A 23,378-nucleotide genomic window follows, 5' to 3' on the forward strand; every position below is an offset into this window, starting at 1 on the left:
GTACCTCTGTTCAATGCCTCTTACACAATTCACAGGCTCAGAGAGGAGCCCAGTTACACCCCTAAATGATTTTATAGTTGCAAATAAGCTGGTTGGAATGTTAAATACCTTTCAAAAGGTGAGTGTGCTCCCTGCTCATTTCTAGGCTAACCAGAACCTCCCCCCACCTAATTAAAGCAGCTCCCTTACAGCTGAAATAGTCTATTTTATGTCTTGCTTATGCTAGGAGAACAGCAACCATACATGGAGCAAATTACACTTCCAACACCTCCCAGTGCTTGCTGCTATTCCCTAGAAAAATCCAGAAGCCTTGTGGCAAATACAACCATCAACACCTTTATAGAAAATGTACAAATCCTCCCCATTGTCTGAGATCCTGAGCCCTCAGACTACCCATTGCAGGGTACTCTGAAAAAAGGGAGGAATTGACTTCAAAGAAAAACAAATAGCTAATTAATTGTCCCAAAAGCTTTATCATTTAAAGGATCAGACTGACAAAAGTAGTAGCAAAAATAAACTTCATATTTGCTCCTTTCTCACAGTCAAGCTGAATTTTTGTTCCCATCCCTACTGGCATGTTCAGGTCATTAGGCCACAGGAACAGAGACATATTTCTTGCCAAACATCTCCCATTGCCAAGACTTGCACATCTCTTGGACAGCAACGCTGCTGGCTGTCGCCTCTTCCTTTGAAACTGAACACACTGCTTCAATTTTTGCTACTATGGCTGCACCATGAAAGGTCTTCCACTGTTGCTCAAGTGGTTCAAAAGCCAGCATGAAAACTCATTAATTATTCATAGCTCTGCATCTGCCCTCACCCTGCGATAAAAGCCCTAACCACATAAGGTATTAGCTAAATATGTGGAAAGAAGGGAAACCAGCCACACCCAGGACAGCTTCCCATGGGCTAGAAAGCCTCCCACTGCAGCCAAGTCCAAAATGATAAATAAAGTACACAGATTCAGGTGCTCACCAACCCCATGTAACAGTCTTTTGGTTTCCACCTGAACTGGAGAAGGATTAAGGTTTATCAACAGGATGTAGAGAAGATGAGCATGACAAGACATAGCTGGTCTGTACTGCCTTACCCAAACAACCTTGCTGTCTTCTGCTCAGAATGACAAATGGAGTTTGCATTTTCCTTTTGAGGAGAGCTTGATTAAGACTGTCTGCATTTTTTGGTTAATCTGATAATAAAATGGGGGGACAGGGCAAGCAGAAAAATTCACATTTATTGGTAATACCACGTATGATCACCAATATGTGATGAACAGTCAAAAAAATACTCAACTTTTTTTGAGAACTCTGCCGGCAGGCTTAGAAGCCATTTGGATAACAAACACAAGCAGAGAGGAAATATACAACTAAAAAAAAAAAGGAAAATTGCAAGGTTACAACATGCTATCATAGCACCAAATGAAAATACACAGGTCCCTTGACCAGTCTGCACCAGTACTTAGCTGAATGCAAGTTTATATTCCAGATACAGGAAATTAAAATATACAAACCATTCATTCTTCCATCAATTCACTTATAGGTGATGAAAACAGCCTGGCTCTGGCTATGGAAAGTGTCTGATTCACAGTGTTTGAATTAGCAGATATGTGGGCAACTCTGGTAAAAAAAAAAAAAAGGAGTTGTGTTCTGTGGAAAAGCAGGCTATATTTTGCTTCAGTTGGAAACCTTTTAGCAAATATGTAGGATATAGCAAATAGAGGGGAGAAAGCACATTTATACACCCTAAAAGCAGCATGACAAGATACTGGATATGTGAACATTTCCCAACACTGAAGTGAGGAGCCTCAGGGACTGAAAACTAAGCAGACATTAGGCAATAGCCTGTAGCAAGAGAGACAGCTTCAGTATTTGTGTTGGCTTGGTAGCTTGTCTCAGCCAAGTTTTATTCTGTGCTTGCTTCATTGCAATGTGTAGGAAACAAAAAAAAAAAAAAAAGAAAATGAGATCCTGACAAAACTCGGACACAAAAGAATGCATGAAAGGGTGGAGCAAGAAACATGGAAGGAACAGAGACACCATCTGAGCATGCAGAAGCACACAGAAAACCAAAATCCACTTGGAATTTGAGCCATGCAAGGTTTTGATGGGCTGCACCAATGAATGCTGAGGGAGCTGGCAGATATTGCAAGGCCACTCTTGATAATCCTTGATGGATGATGGCAATTGTGAGCAGTGCCAGACAAGCAGAGGAGACCAAACATCACCCCTGTCTTCAAGAAGAGAAAGAATAAGGATCCATGTTGAACACAAGTCAGCATTGCATCATTGTGGCAAAAAAGGTTAAAGGCATCCTGAGCTGCACTGGGCAAAATATTGCCTGCAGGTTGAGGGAGGTGATCCCTTCCCTCTTGTTATGAACAAGTTCATCTGTTAATATGGTTAGAGCAGTTAATGCACTTAAGGTTAATTATGTTAATTAACTAATTGTTAAATGTTAAACCCTTGTTGACCCCCACTGTTAAGTCCCTTACGTACACCTTGGTTGCACCCCTCTACTGTACCTGTAACCCTTGTCGTGTCCATTGGGTATTGCCTCCGATGCGCCAGAAAATGGCGACCGGAACATTCCCGGGAAATATGCAAATCAAGAAAAGTGCAAGAACATCCAACAAAAGACCCTAGAAACAACGAGCCAACCTAAAATTTGGACAATTAACCAACTAGACCTACCGGCAAGAAATCTCTCTACGCTACCAACATGATTTTAAGCGTCACCATAACCTAAGTAGAACTGAGTCAGAGTGAGGACCCCAGCCGACGAGCCAAAGGACGTTTTCCTAGGCACGCCCACGAGGACAGAAGCCCCAGTTCTGCTGAGAAGCAAAACTGTTCACCCCCTCCTCTGCGTCGCCAAAGGGAGCAGCAGCGGTGTGCGCGACCCCTCGGGCCCCCACCCAGAACTGGTCACTTCAATAAAGGCCTCCAAGAGGAGCTGGTCTCCTTGCCCATTTATCTCACTGTCCTCTGCACTAATGAGGCCACTTCTGGAGTTCTGGGCTCCCCCATGCAACAAATACATCAATCTAAAGGGGACAGAGTGAAGGGCCACGAAGCTGATGAAGAGACTGGAGCATGTCTTCTGTGAGGAAAGGCTGACAGAGCTGGGATTCTGCCTGGGGCAAAGAAGGCTCAGGTGGGATTTCATCAGTGTATGGAAATACCTCCAAGGTGGAGTACAGAGAGGACAGAGCCAGTAGTGCCCAGAGGAAATGGGCACACACAGGAGGCTCTGTCTGAAGATCAAGTAGGTGGCCTGGCTTGAGCAGAGGAACAGAAGCAGATCACTTCCAGAGGTCCCTTCCAAGCTCAACCACTCTGTGACTGTGGAAAAATTATGACTGGATTTTGAAAGCATATAGCCATAACAGCACTCTCCTTCAGGTCACTCAACCCGTGCTAAGTTTAATAGGACAATATTGAAAGAACGGGAAGGGCAGGAAGAGAAAAATATTTCTTTCAGTCTCTTCTTTCTGTCAAGATAAACAATTGCACTGCTGCCAGGTCTTAATTTTCTTCCATGTTTGACTACACTCAGCATAGCACAGTGGAACATTGAGCAATCACAGCACCTCACTTCTCTCACATTGATGAGCCTGGGGAAAAAAGTCCCCAACAAAAAACAACTCCAAACCAAAGCTCAACCACACACTGGAAAGGTTTAGCCTGGTGAGCAGTCACCACAGATCAGTATGACTCCTTTCTGTTTATCACTGAAAATCAAGTGAAAACTGTCTGGCCACGCTCACCGGACCCACAGCCTTCACACTCCAGACCATTAAACGACCACAGGTGTCTGTGGCTCCTGTATTTTTGTTATGCTGAGAGGTTTTGAAAGAATGCATTAGTGATCCATATCTGCTACCTCCTCCTGCAAGATGGGAGGACAGCAGTAACATGAGAAAAGAATGGAAGACACAGAGGGTGTCTGAGCACAAAGCTGGAACACAGTAGCCATTCCAACCTCATGAGTTTTTTTGCTAGGTGGAAGACAAAACACAAGAAAAATTTGTGTTTAAAGACATAAGACTTTAAAGGGATGTAGTGGAAAAGGCTGTTGAAATCACTGGACACACAGGGCAATTACTTCAGTTCATGGTTTAAATTTAGGCTTGTTCAAAGCATATAAAAAAGGAATTAGCTGATGAAGCATTAAGGTCACATCCTTAAACTTTGTTATGGAGTGATTTTCTTTTATCTGGAGCAGGACGTAGGCACATTTGAGTCAGATTCCAGCAACTGAGTTAACTGGGACAATACTTCTGCTGTTGTGAGAGAAGCTCCCAGAGGAGGATTAGGATCTTCCAGAAGAGTAGCTCCCAGAAAAGCATGAGGGGTAAAAAACCCAACAATATGACTTTCTCTTGACACTAGTGCAGCCCTAGATGGTTTTGGTACTTCATCAGGAATTCTGGTCTTGGAAGCCTTCCACTTCCATGTTTGAGTGCTAGACAGAAAACAACTTCTACAAGCTCAGAGGTTTATTCCTCTGCTCTGTCTTCCACCCCTCTAAATACGAGTTGCAACAGGCATTCAAATCTTTCCAAAAGTAAAGTGCCTCAGGAAATATTCTGCCACAGGAAAGAATACGCAACTCCATTATAGCCGTATTTGAGTGATAAATTACATATTGCTGAAATATTACCATGAAGCTGACTGATTTAATAAGTCTTACTGTTAAAACAAACAGAGTGTGGTAGCTTTGTTTGTTTTCTAGTACAATGAAAGATGATTTCCTAGTTTTTTAAATTATTTAACTTCTAGCTTAATACCAAAAAACCCAAACAAACAAGCCCCTAAAATTAAAAACAACCAACAAAAAACAAACAGGCTTATTTTAACATTTAAAGGTTTTTTTTGTATGAGTGTTACATAATAATATTTTAATTCATCCAGCATGATTAAATAGCAAGATCTCTACTTAATCCAAGCAGAAGAGGAGCTGAGATGAATTAGAACAATGGTTGTATTACTATCATTTACTTTTAAGATTAATTATTATTTAATACTTTTTGATAATAATTCAAATCAATGGGTATGCCTTTTATTGCATGTTTATATAATGCAAAAGTCAACACTAATAGCACATTTAGAAGTGTGTGTATATATCTGTGATGTAAGCAAAGGGAGATGTCAGAAGGATTCAATTCAATGCAAAGACGCTACCCAGAAATTAGCAGTTTAAATAAGTGTTGAACAGAATACACAAAATATATTTCTACACAATTGTTGAATTGTGCAATTATGTAGCTATGTGAAAAAAACCCATCATAGAAATGTCCTTGTCAGCAAATGCCCATTGAAAGAAAAATATACGTTTCTATATGAAATACAACAGCAGACATATCAGACCCACATCTCAGCAAGATGCAAGAGCTCTCAAGGAGAAAAAGAAATGTTTTCAGCTAGCCATGGCAGAAGCCTAAGGGGTAAATATTACTCAGTACCTGCACATCAAAAGCAGAGAGCCAGGGAAAAAGCAGTGCTTGATTGCAGAGCTTTTTTTGGCACTGTAGAGTTTGGAAAGGCATGCTTAGAAACTTCAAGGCATAGCCTCTGTGCTCAGCTGTACAGGAAACCAAATTCATAAAAATCAGTCAAAACTAATTGTAAGATAAACGGTTTTTAATTATTTTTTTTTTCCTCAATAGAAAGAATTAAGCAAAGTCTCAACTGCTTGCTTAAGCTGAGAGACAAGAGTTGTTCCAGAAACATTGCCAAAATCCTTTTTCTGAACATTTTCAAGTAGCAAATTCATTGTGTGAATGTTTAGCTGTAGACAAGAAAAAGAAATGTTTAACTAGAAAACAAAAGGCAGGCAGTCCTCCTAGAAGGAGCTGCAATACCTGAAGGCTGCATTATCATAAATAGCTAAATTTTGGGAAAAGATCAAAGGTGGATGTTCCTGAGCTTTTTCTATTGGTAAAGTGGTGGCTTTCAAGCTGTACAGTAATGTGAGATTTATTTCCATTTATTCCTCAGCCTGGTTGGAGAAACAGCCCCCCCTGATTCTGAGTCACTGCTCATATCCTGCCCTGCTCCAGCACTTCCTCATTCATAGCAGAAGCTCCTCGCAGCAGCACGTTTGGATCTCGAAACGTGCCGAAGGAACACAGGGAGATTCCACAGAGGTAAGTAAGATCAAGTTTTCTATTCTGGATGAAAAAGTGCCAAAATTACAGTATTTGGGCTATGGGGTTTGGCGAAGGTCTTTTACACTTGCTTCACGTGATCTTTCCATTGGGAAAAATGGAAAAGAAACAGGGTGGATTTGGCTTGGGGTTTGGCTTTTTTTTTTTTTTTCTTTGTCGTGACAATTTGCTACAGAGGAAAAACTACAGATTGAGGGGGTTCCCAGCTGGGGTGTGCAAAATGGAAAGCGAGCCCATCACTAAAACGAAAGGCATTTCCAACTACTTTTCTCACTGAGCACGGCTTTGCCTTTATTTCTGCTCTTTTTGCTTTTCCTTAGTCATCAAAATGGCGCACTGGCAGAAGTGGGTGTACAGGGAGTCTCGGTTTAGTGAAATTCAGAGGACAAACGCTAGGCTGGAAACAATCAAATCACACTTTCTGCCTCAAAATGTCACCTGAGCGAGAGCAAAGGCTCGAGACATTCAGCATCCTAGCAGAAAGGGAGCTCCAGGTAACTTCTCAGGTTCATTGGTCGCTGTTCACAAACTGGCAGAGAGGAGCAGCAGCTATAAAGGAAGGCAAGAGGTCCCAGGGTCTAGGCTGCAGGTAGTGAAGAAGTCAAATGCAAGAGTGACAAGACTAGAAAGAGGGCAACAAACTGCCCAGGCAGGTTTTCCCAAACTGAGTCACTGCGGTTTCTATTACAAGTGGTGGTGGAGTTTGGAAAAGAAAAAAATATTGTTGCACAAATAGGCTCCAGACAAACTTGATGCCTTGGTTTTGACAGATTTATATTAATTAAAAAACAAACCACAAAAACTACACAGCAACAGATGTACATGCCGGTCCCTATAACAGGATATTTTAAACAACTTTCCTATCTTAAAATCTAGTTTTATTCTTGGTAGGTTGTTGCTGCCTTTAAAAGGGACTGTACCCACCAAATTAATGCAGGGACAGAGGAAAGTAGGAGAAATAACACCTGGGAAAAGTACAGAGCAGCAGATGCCACAAAGTCCAATTTCTCACACCACTTCCATGTAAACCTGGAACTTGGACCCCCTCAAGAGCCAGTTCATGCTAGATAATCATGCCTTTTTGAAAGCTAAATATAAATGTTTTACCAGTTGACAAAAAGTGAATCCTGAGGAAGAAGTGAAATGACAGAGCTATAGATTTCAGTTCTCATCAAATCAAAAAACCTGCCATTTTTTTGAGTTTATTGTGATAACACAAGTGTAAGTAGTGCAAAGGTAAAAATCAGATTTTTCATTCCAGAGGAAATAGTTATCTATTTCTGGAAAGAGAAAGGAGATAAGAGGAATTTTCACCTCCAAGTGCTCTTCTTGTAATACAGACAAGGTTATTTAAATATTTGGCAAGATAAGTATTATAGAAGATTATCTGATAGGCTTTCCCCAATTGGGAAAGCCCTAAAAAAAGATTACATGGGTGTATACTGCACTCAGGAGACTGATCTTTTGGTAGAAAAGTCACCAGTTCTGCACATTTTGTCTCCAGAGAAGCCAATCAGTGGTCGGAGGGAGGTGAGGGATGGGTGGGAGAACAACATTTCACTCTACAAAAGAAAAAACATATATTCTTTAAGAAAAAAAAAAAAAAAAAAGAGCCAACACAGGTGCAGTGAACTCTTTAGGAAGCTTCTTTGATTTTCCCACCCTATCAAAGTAAACACCATCTACAGTTTTCTGCTAACATAAAACAGAGAGACCTGGTGGAGCAGATCCAGAAGAAGCCCACAAAAACAGTCAGTGCTGGGACACCTCTCCTCTGAACACAGGCTGAGAGAGTTGAGGTTGTTCAGCCTGGGAGGGCTCTGTGGAGATCTCAGAGAGACCTTTCAGGGGCTGGTAAGAAAGAGAATTTTTACCAGGGCCTGTAGTGGTAGGACAAAGGACAATGATTTTAAACTGAAAAAGGGTAGATGGAGGTTGCACATAAGGAAGAAATTCTTCACTGTGAGAGTGATGAGGCACTAAAATGAGTTTCCCAGAGAAGTTGTGGATGTCCTATCCTTGCAAGCATCCAGGACAAGTTGGATGTGTCTCTGAGCAGCCTGGTCCAGTAGAAGATGTCCTTGCCCATGGCAGGGGGGGCTTGGAAGAAGATAATCTTTCAGGATCACTTCCAAATCATTCTGTGCTTCTATGATGAGTACTTCAGAGTCCTTTGAAAGAGTTTAGCTGGTTTGTCTTTCACACCCTTCTCACTTTCCTTTTCTGAACTGTTTTACAGCCTTCCCTCCCTCTCAGGACAAAGCAACTGCCTCCTTTGGAAACTGAGCATCCCTGAACAGCCACCAAAGGTGACAGTCCAGGTGCTGGAACATGTCCATGACTGAGCTTTGGTTCAACAACAGGTGAGAGAAATATGGGGAGGAAAGGAAAATGCGTATAAACTGCCCTCCGAGCAGTGAGATACTTTTCTGCTACAGTGCACTAAATACACACACACACCTGTGAACATACTTCACTGAGTGTATCTCACTGAACACTGATAATTTTCAGGGGTATTTGGGGATGTGTATAATATTGTGAGTGTACCTGCAGTCATATTTTTCAAAGCAGCCTGAGCCTCAGAGACTTCCATTCATTGATTTGAGTTCACATCTGCTCACATGTTTTTAAAACAACATCTTAACACCTTAAGGCAAATCTTAACCCCAGAACAGGGTGTGGAAGCAGAGGTGTGTGCCTGTGCTAACAGGAGTTGCAGAAATGCTGCTCTTACTGCAGCATTGCATGGGCATGAGCTCCATGTGCTGAAGGGCTGTTATTAATTGCATCACTCCAATACCCAAAGTTTCACTCTAAATTCAGTTCTGTTCTATGAGAAAAGAACACTGGTGAGTGGTGTAATCCAGCTTTTGCTTGGTGTAGTTGAAGAATGCAATTTTATTACAGAATGGGAAGATTGAAGAAAACAGGCAAATGATTCATCTAGGTAACTGTGATGGGTTATAAGCTATAGGGTTCTAATTTTTAAATTATTTCTACAACTTAGTTTTGCATGTATTTTCCTGTCACACCACTTCATGCATATGTTACCATGCCATTTTCCGTATTATTTTATTCCACTTATAATTTCCTTGCAAGGCTGCTGAAAAGAGAACACTAAATGAGACTAAGGAGACTACTGTTTGCTTGATTTTTTTTTTTTTTTTTGCTTCCCATCAGTTTATAAATATAATAATTAGTTGTACAGTCCAAATACATTTCTCTACTAAGTGCATTTAAAGTTCAGTATCCAACTCTGGCTTCTCTTCTAACATTTGAGCACTCCATGTTATACTTTGTCATGTGCTTAAGTTCTGAACCAGAATTTTTTTGTAAAAGCAAAATTGCTTTCAGCTTCAATAGTCTTGCCAGCCCAGTGATTGCTGTCAGCACAGAGAGATCAGAGCTAGAGCCAAGCAGATCCTTCCCATTGTGTTGCCAAAGAGGACTGATTTATTTTGACATCAGCAAAGGGAAGAGCATACAGAACTCCATATACTACCTCTTTGAGGTAGACCAGCTTAAACTTGGTTGTTCCTCTTACCCAAATGCAATATTTTATCCAGAGGATGGCATTCTCTTTAAATAGCAGTGAAAAAGGGGAAAAAGGAGATATCCAGAAGCATTTGAGAAACCCACAAGGTGAGAAGAAATGGAGAACAGGAGAGTCCCCACTTTTCCAGCTCTACCATAGATCCAGCAAGGGCCATTCCATGGTTAATTCACTCCCATACACTCCTCACTCATTCACAGTGATGTTTCTGAAGACTCGGGCTGCAAGCTAAGTTTTTCTGGCAGCTGCCAGGACTATAGGTAGCACTGTACTTACACTTCTCTGAGATTTTTGAAATCAAAGCATGACCCTGTATGAATCTAAAAGCCCATAGCAATAGGATCTATAGAGTAGAATCTGTCAGAGCTTCTGCTGTCTCTTGTAAAAAAAACAATATTCTATTATAGACTGATTTGTTTAAGATGAGGAAGAATTTTTTCTTGACAAGAAAGTCTGCAATGACATTTGAGGATGGGAGTGAAAGCTCCCTGGGGTCCCTATGTTGTGTTACATCTCTTGTACTTTTTAAATCCTCTGCTGGGAAAGGGAGCAGGGGCATGAAATTAAAAGCTTTAGGGCTAAAAGGTTTTCCTGGAAAGGTCCCCCTCTACAAGACAGCTATGCCAAGCTAGAGAGCCAGAGGTCTGAATTTAATTTCATTTCATCCCTAGGGCCCATGTAAGTCCCTATGCTGTAATACATTTTACTACATCCTCCCCCATTTCTTCACTCACCACAGAGGAATGAAGCAGAAAAGCATGTGTTGATTTGTACTAGAGTGTTGTCATCCATCCAGTAAGTGCACTCTGGGGAATTCTAATTCCATAGACATTGCTTGGTCCCACACTTGGCATCTATTAAAGCCAAGGAAAGCAGCGGTGCCTTGCTGAGCACAAATTCCTTTTATGACACCAGGACAGAGTTGCACAAGTACCTGGATGAAACCTCCAGAGTCTCAAACCAAAACATCTAATTAAAGAACTAGCAGGGTTGTATGGTAGGCCTGTTTAGGGGATCTTTGAATTTCCTCATGGGAAACTTCTGTCCTCAAAGATTATCCTCCACACAGTTAGTTTCACCTTTTGAGAACCTCGCTGTGGCTACAATTTTCACGGTGGTCACAGAACGAAGCCATTTTATTACAGGTGTTTTCCAAATACTGCTTACACTGAAGCTGAACAACTCAATTCAGGTTGAGTTGGGTCCTGCACCAGATGATCCCAGTCAGTGCAGCTTTGCTGGCTTGACAGGGTTGGCAGAGCATCCCTGCCTCAGCCCAACCCCAGATGTGCCCCACACCTCAGAAATGAGAGAATCATCTAACTTAGGATAGCCTAGGTTAAAATACAGCTTTATTAGCTTGGCTCCTATTTTCTCCTATTCTTCTGTGTTGAGAGATGCACGAACAAGTTCACACTCAGAAATAGCCCTCATGCCAAGGGTTATCTCCAAGGGTAAATGGAAACTTCAGCTCCAATGTGCCTTACATTTGCAGGCCATGAAATGCAGGGATTGGGGGATGAAGCAGCTGTAAGAGACAGCTCAGGGAGGTAACACAAATCATGGCAAGCTCACCACTGACTCCCTACCAGCAAGGTGTGGGTCAGAATATTTCATCTTGGCTACTCCACAATGGGGTCTGCAGGGCCCAGACATTTTGTCATCCCTGAAAAAGTACACAGAAATGGGACTGCTACAATTTCTGAAACCTGTGTTATGTTTCAGAGCTGCTCTGAGGTGTTCACTATCCTTCAGCTGCCAGTTAAATCTCTCAGATCTTGAGTGAGTGATTATAAAAAGGCCAGCGTGTAACACTCTTAAATCAGTCCTCTAAATAAACAGTCCTGGAAGTACCAAGGTCAACTTTGAGTTTCTCACAATCTGAGGCCTTGAAAAATACAAACTTAACAATGCTCTTCAAATCCCATCTGGTAGCAGGACAGGAATGTAAGGGCTTTAGACCACAAAAATGAAATCAGTATTTTGACATCTAGAGAAGATTTCTGCGAGTGCTCCAATGAAGTGCTTCAAAACTAGGTCATGTAAACTTATCATACCTTGAGTGCTTCCTATAAACAATTTCTTCCTTTGACTGAACCCATAAGCTACTACTTTGTTTAACAATTGTCCATCAAAGCACAGGGAAAAATCACACTAGTAGTTACTAGTTAACTTTCCCCAAATGTATCAACAATGGGAGGAAAAAAAAAGCCCAACCTGTTCCAGGACATTCTCACAAATGGACATTTGTGTCTGCAGAAAGGGCAGCTGTAGTGTTTAATACCATTCCATAGTGCTCTGAAGATCCAAACACAATTCTTTGTTTGCCTGCACTATAATGAGGCCTCGGGATGTTTGGCAGCTGCCTGTAAAATATGCAAATTGCCATAAATAATCAATTAGCACTTGGTACTTTCCCATCTGAGGACATCACATCCCTTTTCCTTGGAGAGTTAGGGATGCAGTAGGTGGCACAGAAGTCTTACCCAACACTCCTCCCCACTGCCCCAGCTGAAGTTACGAGATGCAGTTTGGGTGAGAAGTAGGTAATTGCCACATTCCTATCAAGGATCAGTCAACTCAAGTTCCTTTTGAATGCATCAGCTCTTTTTACCAATAAGCAAAGGCAATTTGGAGAAGGAGTCCTGCCTCTCCAAATCAAAGGTTCTGTGCAGTTTTCACCTCAAGTTTAGTCATTTCTGAAGGCCCAAATCTGGCCATCTCTTACCACAAATACTCAGAACTCAAGCTTCGGGCACATTGAAAAGATGGTTTTTCATGAAGGGCTGGTAGCAAGAAAGGCTGTGAATTCAGGCAGTCCAGCTGTGGGAACAGGAAAGACCCACTCAGTTGCTACATCTGTCTAGAGTAAAAGTTGCTACATCTGTCTAGCACATTGCAATGACAAAAATCCTCCTGGCTACAGCTTTGTTAGACATCTCCCAGAAGTGCCTGAAGTGCCTGCTTCCCCAGAATCTGATGGCAAAGTGGAAAAATAAATTCTTTACTTTGGTAGCAACAGCTGTGCATTGAATAATGTGTTTCATGAGAGTTTAACTGTGTTGGAAAAGCACTGACAAGTACTTTGAGACATGCAAATAAGGACATCCCTTCCATCCAAACAAAATATTCACGGCATACTACGAGATGCCAAAAGACTCCAGCCAGATAGGATCCTGCCTCTAACCTGCACATGAATAAATATTAAAGTACTTAGCCTACTATTTTAAACATTTTGTGCAAGAATAGAATGAAGGAATGTAGTCTTTTCATTAGAAAAGACTTAACTAGAGAAACACAGAGATAAACAATGATCTCTCGCATATATAGAAACAGAGTTCCTTCAGCTGATATTTTACACATCTCGCTTTCACAGAAAACAGGTCTATCCTCTGGTGTTTACAGTTCTCAATTTGTATGATATGAGAGAAAACTGAGATCCTGTCTCTGATTTAGGACTGTTTGCACCTTAGGAGCTCACTAGAGCAGAGAATATCAGAGGAGCTGGAGAGTAACCAGTTATCACAGCTTGGGTGCTCAACATTTTTTGTCATGACTCTAGGAAATGTGAACAGAGACACATTTGAGAGGGCTGGCCCTGACACTACACAGCCATAACCATCTGCTCAGTCATGGATGGCCTCATGAATGACACTGGTTCTCTGGTATCCCAGGAGAAGACATCCAAGGATTCAGAGTTCTTCGGTGATATTAGAGATGTCCACTCACACACACCCTTGATTTTTGGCATGGCTAGAACAACCAGTGCATCTTTCTGCCCTTTATACTCCAAGGCACATCATGTACCCAACCAGCAATTAGCAGCCCTACAAGTATTTCAACAGTGTTTCCAAAATCACTGGCACAGATACAACCACTGTAGTGCTCCAACACACTTTTTCCTGGATTTCCAAAGAACAGTTGATACCTAGGTGATACAAAAGTCATTACTTGTGCAAAACTCCAGCCAAGAGTTCAGAAGGTGCCAAGGTAGATGTGCCACAGGCTCTTGCTACTGTGCAGAGGACATTTTTGTCTGTAGCACTGCAGAGACAGCTCCTGCAGCTGCCCAGAGATACCAGATCACAGCTGTGGAGCTACAACCTGTTCCTGCCATTGCAGAAGCAGGTGCTGGATCATTCTAGGAAAAAAAAAAACCATCTGGTGTGAGATAGCATCAGAAGATTTCACAGGGTGTTAGTCAATGGAAAGAGCACGAGTTCAAGGGAAGGAAGGATGAGTATTGGGAGTAGGAGATGTCACACAAGTAGTGCTTCAGTCAGAGCACTGTCAAGACTTCTCAACAATGCTGGTAAAGGTAAATGTTGTTTTGGAAAGGAAAGGGCTCAGTCATCTTGGGGAAGGCAAATTCTAAAGACCCAGCTGTGGGCCAGTGCAATGCTCTGCTGAATTTTCAAGTCTTGTGTGGGTCGTGCATTTCACACCCTCAACTTCCACCTCAGGGCTAGTTAAAAATAGGCTCCAAAACAAAGTTCACCTAAAACCTTCACAGGGGGATTTCCTACATTGAAAGTGTAGAACCACAAAGAGGTCTGGCTGATCTTTCATAGCATGAAACCTTGTGGTCCTGCACAAACTGCTGCTCTTTCTTTTCAAGTCATTGCTTACCAACATGCTCCAAACAGCACAAGCATCTAAAAAAGATGCTGTTTGGCATCTCTGACAGTGAGAAACATTTTGTTTGGTGCACTCTGTACCGAAAAAAAGACAAGACAGCAGCGACCCATGTGCTGCTCCCCTGCTGTAGATGCAGCTGCCTGCATGGCCAGACAGTTTCCTTTATAAAACAATCTCACACACTTGATGCAGTGACTCACTGCTGAGGTACTTGGTTTGGGCCCAGGGCCATATGTAAAGGGACCTCCACCACAGCCCACAGGATGACCCTGTGGCCCCTCAGGATGACCCTACTGTGTGGCCACCAGATGCTATTGCAACACAAGACATCTGGGCAGAATGTATTAGCCTGATATTGACTGATTTCAGATACCAAAATCTGGCTGATTTCAAATATTCATTCTCCAGCCTACTTCCAGCTGTGTCCTATTTTCAGATGAAAAAGTATTGTTCTCTCTGGATTTAAACATACTGATGAGAGGGTTATGTGGCTACAACCAAAATAAGCATCCTCTGAAGTAAGTTCTCCCTTCTCACTGAAACATTTCACCTTAGAAGAGCAAAGTAAAGGCTATTTTAAAAGTCAGTAATTTTTAATACTTGTATCCCCTCCTGGTTCTTGGAAGCCATAATAAATTCACATATTGGGTTGTGATCATCAGTTGTTAAGTTCAAGGACCAGCTTAACTTTTCCCATTCTATCACAACTCAAAGATAAGAACCAGCCAATTGCACAAAGATGTAATTAACAGTTCACAACCTGGTTTCTTAAGAGGAGTAAGGTTTGTGGGATCAAGCAAAATACCTGCTTAATTCCTCCCTCTTCCCCCCAACATCCCTTGTAGCCAAAAAGATAAAAACTACGACAGTTCTGTAAAGTTAGCTCTTGAGTCCAGGGAATTTGTGTTAGAGGGCAAGAGCATTAAAATCAGGAGACATCAGAAAACCCACACCAGAATTCATCTGCCCTTTCTGTGCACTTTTCTCACCGCAGTTATGGAACAACAGTTTGCCTTCCCTTGACACAGTCTATTGGGGAATGCAACATCCAATACAAAACATTTCTGTGTCAGCTATCTCTCAATTCTAAATTCATCCTTGGTAAAGCCATCTGTAATGCTGCTGTAGCTGGATTTTCTATTCTCCCTCCTCGTTACCGCAGATAAGGGCTTGAAAGAGTTGATTTGCAATAGGAAAGGGAAGACAGAAAGAAATTGCAATAAGAAATGTGACAGCATAAGAAATTGTTGCTTCCATCTTGCACTGTTCCTTTGCTTTCTCCCACGGGAAAAGACCTTTTACTGTCCGCTGGGGGAAAGGGGAGACCAGGAATGGGAGGAGCTGGGTTTGGATTTTTAAAACCAGAGCTGTTGGTCATCTTCCAATTCTAGAAAAGCAACACTTCAACCAAGTACAGCTTTCATTAAAAAAAAACGTCCTGCCAAAGTCCTACAGTCTCCAACAGAAAAACCAAGGCACTGAACCACCACAGAAAAAGCAAAAGTAACACACAGCCCTTCCCCACCAAGACACATGCACAGATAATAATGAAACGAGTTTCAGTAGGTCCCCACATGGACCTGAAGGAGAGAGCAGGTAACATGAAAATTAATTTATATGCACACAACCATGGGAAGTATAGGGCACTGTTGTCAAAAAAGGGTAGAAGGGAAAATGCCGCCTCTTTCTCATGCCATGTTTCTGAGCAGAAAACTGTAGGAAGAAAACACAAATGGTCTTTCAGAGAGGTTCAAAAGAAAGGAGGAGTTCCTCAGTTTGCTTCCAAACCCCAAGCCTTTTACTTTGAAAAGCAGCCAGCACCTCCCTGTGCAGCTGTGATTAGACTCAAGGGGAAAAAAATGCTATTAATGCTATTGCACCAATAATAGAAATTGCTGGTGGGACAAGAATAAGACAAGATCTGATCATGATGACACAATGCTTGAGAGATGGGTGCTCCAGATAGAAAATAATTTGGCTGAGCTAAATGTGATCAAGGCATTTAAAAGATCTGAAATCTTTAAGAACACTGAGAAACATTCCAGAGCATGAGGGCTGAAGGAAGTGCTTATGATCCCCACTCTTCCTTCTCCTATTTACACAAATTGACTGTTACAGATATTTTCTCCAGACAAAATTAATGCATCCACCTCAATTATGAAGCCAAAAGTCTACAGTCCTTCAGCACCTGGGCAGAATATCTCTGTATGACTGCTCTGCACTTGGAACAATTATTTACAGATCAGCAAAAGAAGCATGGAGTGCTTACAGGTATTTTTAAGGGTCTGTGCTTGGGATCCTGTTCATGACTACCTCTGACAAACAGAAGTTAATTGGACATTAATATTATCCTGGTTGTAACACAGCCATACAACTGGAAGCTTTCTGCCCCAACACCAGAGCAGCTAGGTTTAAAAGACTGGCTAGGCTTCAGCTTCATAAATATTTTCAAAAAGCAGGGGTTGGGAAAGCACCTCCATGGGGAAAAGGGGTTCAGGCTTAAACCTGCAATATTTGGCAACTCTCAGCCTTATTTTTGTCACTAGTTCAAAAGTCCTTGAACCACTAGGACTAGTGCAAAGTATTTATTTACTAGTGCAAAGTATTCCATGAATACTTTGTCCTTTACAATAGGCATCTGTGGAAAAAGCCAAGTTGGGCTCCTGGAGAAGGGAACAGCTTTTCCATTTATTAATTATTTACTCATCTGGGTTTTTTCCTTGCATAAAAAGGTGCCACTGGAATCTGCAGAAATATCAGAGATAATTCACCAGCACACCAGTGGTACTGGGTACATGCTATGAATTACTTTTTATAAACAGCTCCTCTCTCCTCGAAAAGTTCTCATAAACTGCAGTTGCATATCTGTTTACAAGAATTGTGAGAAAACAAACCTCAAAATCTAGACACCTTCACTTTTAATTTAAGAGAGCAATGTTCCTTGAGAGACCAGCTCAGGCAGGGACCAGCTGCTTTTGGTTCCTTAACTCTGACATCAGTGAGCTAATTATTAGCATTGATTGGCCCCAGGATTTGTTCCAGGTCTATAAAAACTTTGTAATGAATGGTTGCTCATAAACATATTCAAACAACTGCATTTAGTAGCTGAGCAGAAAAGCACTGGATGTGACTCAGGTGGTTTCTCTTCCTCAGAGGAGCTGTTCTCAGGGTTTATCTTCCAGGTGTACAGACATTCAGCCAGGGGCTCTGTCAGTTCAGTCACAAGTGAACATTAATCAAGGCTGGTGTAACTTTTCTTGGCTCTTCCTGGAGAATAATCTCAATTTCTTTCTCTTCTCTCACCCTGAACTTCCATTTTCAGATCCACCATTCACAGCATTTCCACATCCAGTGCAGCAGCTTCAACAGCATAGGCTGCTAATTAGCCTCATTTACCTGTAAGGCTCATCAATTTGTTGATGAATACTTAACTCCCTCCTGTAGAACAAAAACATTTTCTGAACTTGGTCCATGTTTCTTCTCATCAGACAGCAAATATAAATACAATTATTTTGGCATTACAAGTTAGGGATGAGATTTGTCCTAACAGGTCTGATAGAGGAAAAAATTGAATTGACTGTTGAGCCTTGGTGGGATTGCTGTATGTATTACTAACAACCACATCTTGTAGAAAGAACCTCTTTTTGAGACATGATGAAATAAAAATTGCTAAGGGAAGAAGAGGAATCACAATAAGGAAAAGAAACTGGTAATCATGGAGCTTCTTGCTAGCAAAAATAAACATCTGCATGTCAGGATTTTCCCTGCTCTCACAGTATTGGGCTGGAAAGTCATTTTGGAGAATAGAAATTCTCTGACATTAGTGTGTTACACTTCCTCCTACATAAGACATAAAACAAAAGCAATAAAGGCATTTTATTGACTATTCTGTCAGCTCAAAGCAGTCTCTTGAGCCTGAAATAGTTTCCATTCTGCTTCCTAAGAAATTCCCCCAAAATTTCCCTTTCTCCCTCTCTGTTGTGAATAGGCTATATCCACTACCTGAATCCAAAACTTCCAAAGGAGGGAGTTTTCCTCTTTCCTTCCTTGGGCTGATAACATTTACCAAGGGGGTTTTATAATCCTGGCCCAGTGTGAAAGGTAGCTGCAGGCAGGACAGGAAAAAACTTACACTTTTAAAACAGATCGTCTTGGAGCCTTACAATTTTAACAGCTCAATACTGTTCATAGGATGGTCTGGGTCTTAAGGGATCTTAAAGATCATCTCGTTCCAACCCCTCTCCATGGGCAGGAACATTTTCCACTAGACTAGGTTGCTCAGAGCCTCATTCATCTTGGCTTTGGGCTCTAACTTAGTGTTCAGTAACTCAATTATTGTCAATTAAATCCTCTCTTAAATTTTTCTTGCCCTTTCCATAATTTCAGGCATCAATAACCTCTTTACTCTGTTTTTCCAAGAAGGCTGGACCAGCCCCATACACATCTAGCTGGGCACGCACCTTGTCCCTCTGTGGAAGCTTAGTAACAAAGGAAGAGCTTAAATAATTGTGTGGTTTGCATGCAAGCAGAGGGGCTCAGCCCATTGAATGATGGAGCTGCAAACTATTTGCAGAAATTTAAACTAGGTGGAGATATTGCAGCGTAGAGAGGTTTCTGCAAGTAACAGACTAACAACAGGATCAGGCTTCCATCCTCATTTTTAACGAGACAAAATTATTTCACATAGGGAATCTCTAATCCAAGTGGCACAAAGGCACTTTTAAGACAAATATTAACTTATGATAATAGTAAACTAGGCCATGAGACAAGAAGCAAGGAGAAATACCTGCCAACCACACCCATACTATGCAAGAACTTCCCACACATTTTAATCCATTTTGGTCCTCCTTGCCTGTATCTGCCTTATGATTTGTACGCAGGAATTCCTAACTTTTGACATAATTAATAGATAATTCACATGTGGAAGGCCAGAGGAAAGGTAGTGAGGTATTTTTATTTTACTCATCTTCTCTCCTACTCCAATAAATTCCTCCCCAGTTTGTATCTAGCACGAGCCACACACACATCCAGTCAGTAAGTAATCATTTCAGAGATTATGGCACACTTGCACAGAAGTTGAGGTCTCCAAAATGATGCTAGTGACTCAGACTGGATCACTCTTCAAAACCAGGTCCCATTTTTACAACTCCAGATCAACCATTTTAGAAGTATTAGTATTGAGCAGTGTTGTATTAATCCAAACACTGTCCCCGATATCAGTTAAATCAATAACGCCTCCAGGACTCTTCACATAATTGAATCTAAGGATGAGCTTAGCTGCTTGGTTGTTGAGTACTCCAGAGTCAGGCAATACCACTGATTTAAGGGTTAGTTTGAGCAGATGACAGAGGAAAAAAAAGACCTCAGTGAAGCCTACAATACCTCTGTAGATTAATCAACACTAAAATAAACCATAATACAGGGAGTACTAGGAGCAGATGTTCAGGCAGGAACTGCCTCCAAAATAAGAAAAAAATACATAACATAGATTCAGCTGAATGAACCCTGGTCTCTTTCTGCAATGTCACTTGGGAGCTACTTCTTTAAGGCTACAGTTTCCTGAAAGGTAAAGCCTCACATACCTATGCCTTTTTCACATAACTGTAATCTCTTGAAAGAAGAGATCTTTATTCTTGGGAAGAATAATTTATTCATCAAAAGAAGGGAAAAATATTTTGTTAGAACTGGAAGATAAAGAGCAGTGGAAACTCTCAGAAAGGCAAAAAGGAATTGAGAAAAAGAAGAACTTTTGTGGGACCTATCAGAAGGACTTTACAAAAAGGAACCATGGGTTTTTGGTCTCATTCCAGAAGCTTCATCAAAGGGCAGGATACCACCAAGTCACAAGGAATAAATCTCACCCACAAGCACGAGGGTCAAGGAGGGGATGCACCTCACACTGCTTAGGCTGTGCTTCCTGAGATGCCACAGAATGTCAGATCTGCAGAACTCAGTCCCAGGAGGGCTTAGGACACAGAAGAAAGGATAGGTGGGGCTGGGAACACTCACTAGGGATTTAGAGAGAAGAAATCTGTCCCTATGCCAAGAGTCTTTCCAACAGGAAAAAAGCAAATGGAAGGCTCTGTCCTGCCATACAGCAGCAGCATTCTCTTCAAAAGCTAAATGCTCAATGTGGCATAAAAGTTCTCACACAGAAAATAAAGCATGTCTTAAGAGAATGGGATGAGGACCCACTACTGAAAATTAAGACAGATGTCATGCCAAACTGCCTAATACTGCCACCACAGGCAGAAGAGATACAACATCCCTCTGGAACAAGCATGAAAATCCTCCTCGTTTTTGGATTTGCTTTCATACAAGGCAGTAGAGCAGATGGCAGACAAAATTTCTCAGGAAGAGCAGCTGGAAATATAGGTGCCATGGATCTTGACCATCTGAGAATTCAATCTGACCAGACTTAACATGAAGCCACCACATACCCACAAGACTGTAGCATCATTTGCTCAGGGTTGAATTCTGTTCACTCATACCAAGAGCGTGCTTCCTTCCCCCCGAAACTTGAAACGAAAGGTGCCACTTTTAGCAACAGTCCCCTGAGGCACAAAGCTCTTCTCATTTTACAAAGCCACAGACTACTTCAGTTTAGTCTGAGAGCTATTTAGAATGGCTGTTCTGAAATCAAGAACACAGTCTAGTTTCCCAAGGCTTCCATTCTGCTAAGTGTGCAAGGTCACACACAGTCCATTTTTGGCCAGAGACCTCTAGAGTTTTGCTATTTTCCTTCAAACCCTTGGGAAAATGTTTATTTACCTTTGAAATCTGGGAACTGATCCATTATAAATTGAAATTCCCGTTTTCCCTACACATTTTATTTCCATACATGGAGATAAATTCCTCTTTACCAAAGTTATTTATTTAAAAGCCAGGGAGGCTCTAAGTTCCTGCTGCAGGATCTGTGTGTGGTTCAGTGGAGCAAACAAGGAGCAACAGGGGTGGGAAGGGGTCTGGAGCACAAGTCTGGTGAGGAGCAGCTGAGGATGCTCAGCCTGAAGAACAGAAGGCTCAGGGAAAACTTTATCACTCTCTACAATTATTTGAAGGAGGCTGTAGCCAGGTGGGGGTCACCCTCTTCTCCCAGACAACAAGTGACAGGATCAGAAGTGGCCTCAAGTTGCACCAGGGGAGGTTTAAATTAGATATCAGGACAAAAATCTAAGGGTTATAAAGCACTGGAAAAGGCTGCTCAGGGAAATGGACTCACTATCTATGGAAGTGGTCAGAAAATACGTAGAGGTGGCACTTGAAGGCATGGTTTATTGGTGAACACAGCAGTGGTGCTGGGTTGATAGTTGGACTTGATGATCTTAAAGGACTTCTCCAACTTTAATGATCCTTTGAGTCTACAGCTTTCCACCAGGAGCAAACCCTGCACCATCACTCATTCATTCATTACTCCCAAGAAGGAAAATCTTTTCAGATCAGAAATACCTTTGATAATATTTCAGTCCCCAGAGCCTGTTTGTGGTCCACAAGAAGCCTTAAACAGGCCACGGGAAATTCCAGCAGCATGGGGAAACACAGGAAAGCCCAAAGGCAGCACCCCACCCATCACCTCCACAGCTGGGCTGGTGTGACTGCAGCACAGGAGGGAACATGCACAGAGCCCCAGTGCACAGCAGATAAGGGCAAATTCAGAGAATTACAACTTTATAAAGTCTGCTGAAACAGACAAACCAGGCCAGCCACCCACAGCAGGGCACCTGAAGATAAGGACCCCAATCCAAGAGTCACCTCAGCACATTTTGCAGCCTGAAGCCCCAGGCAGTCCCCCAAGGAAGCAGAGGACACTTCTTTCCACTGCCCTGAGCCACAAGAGTGGCTACAGAAACACTTGCTGCCACCACTCACAAACCTCCAGAAGATTGCTTTCAAATTAGGGCAATTTCAAAACCCAGAATCCTTGAAGAGGAAGCCACTGTTGTTTTTGACTGTGGATCAGCATGTATCCCTCTTCAAGATGTCTTAAATCTCTCTCCTTGAGCTAATTGTAGGAGAGGTCTGTAAATGATGCCTCATGTTGTTTAGAGGTTGCTTTCAGATAAGACCAGAAGTAATCACAGAGTTTCGGTACAGGCTGTTGCATCATAAAACTTTCTCTCAGAACCCAGGCTGCAATTTCCACTTGCAAACTCACTCATTAGCTTTCTATTAACTAATGGCTTTTGCCTAAAGGTAATAGGACTGTTACTGTGGTTACATGAGAGAAATGACAGAAAATTGCCTTGATAATAGCAAGGTGGCATTTTTCAGCTCAGGGTACACTCGGGATTTCACAAAGTCATGGAGAAAGGTGCCTCCCCCACCCTCCTACAAGCACCAATAACAGCAGTCACTTTGCAGAAATCTGTTTTCAAAAGCCAAAGGTATGCAAAAGAGGGAGGGGAATAAAAAGCATACGTGAAAAATTACCAATGACTAAGCTACCAAGCTGTGCCAGGTACATGAGAAGCTTCCACCTTGGCAGCGGCCTTTATTCATCTGCTAGGTGATTTTGGCTAATCCTTTCATAATTAATGCTGCTTTCTCCATAATTATTTGTGCCTTCTCTACTGCTGTCTGCTCCACCTTGTATGACCATTCATTCAGTGCCCAGTGCTGGACGGTGCCAGGTGAAGTGGAAGAGCTGAAAAAATAAATCGGTTCCTTCAGTTTGTCTTGCCCACTTAGTTCACAACCACTTTGATGTCAGTGTCACACCCTGTGGTCACCACACAGGGAGAATTTTAGTGCTCCCAAGAGCATTATAACTTCAACAGCAGTTTTTCACCTCCTCCCTCCTGCACTGGAAAGGGAAAATTGGAATCCATTTGCTTTGGGACACAAAGCCCTGCCATTCTACTGGGAACATTGGGTTACTTCACTACTTGATTAATTTTAATGCAGGCTGAGTAGCGTGCTCAATACATGGCCTTGCACATATGATGCAACTTTACAATTTAATCATAGGCTTTATAAGTTAATCATACATTTTATAATTTAATAATGTATTTTAATTGC

At 41.9% G+C, this 23,378-nt stretch overlaps 1 protein-coding gene across 1 annotated transcript in view; it reads left to right on the forward strand.

Moving 5' to 3' along the window:
• Positions 1-6,079: 6,079 nt before the first annotated feature.
• LOC110475681 (V-set domain containing T-cell activation inhibitor 1) overlaps positions 6,080-23,378 on the forward strand; it is a 29,461-nt gene continuing 12,162 nt past the window's right edge. Inside the window, exons 1-2 of the mRNA XM_021540009.3 lie at positions 6,080-6,148; positions 8,409-8,532. The gene's annotated coding sequence lies outside the window, so the exon portion shown is untranslated. The remainder of the gene's footprint in view (positions 6,149-8,408; positions 8,533-23,378) is intronic.

This window comes from Lonchura striata, chromosome 2 (genome assembly GCF_046129695.1).
Source record: "Lonchura striata isolate bLonStr1 chromosome 2, bLonStr1.mat, whole genome shotgun sequence".
NCBI lineage: Eukaryota > Metazoa > Chordata > Aves > Passeriformes > Estrildidae > Lonchura > Lonchura striata.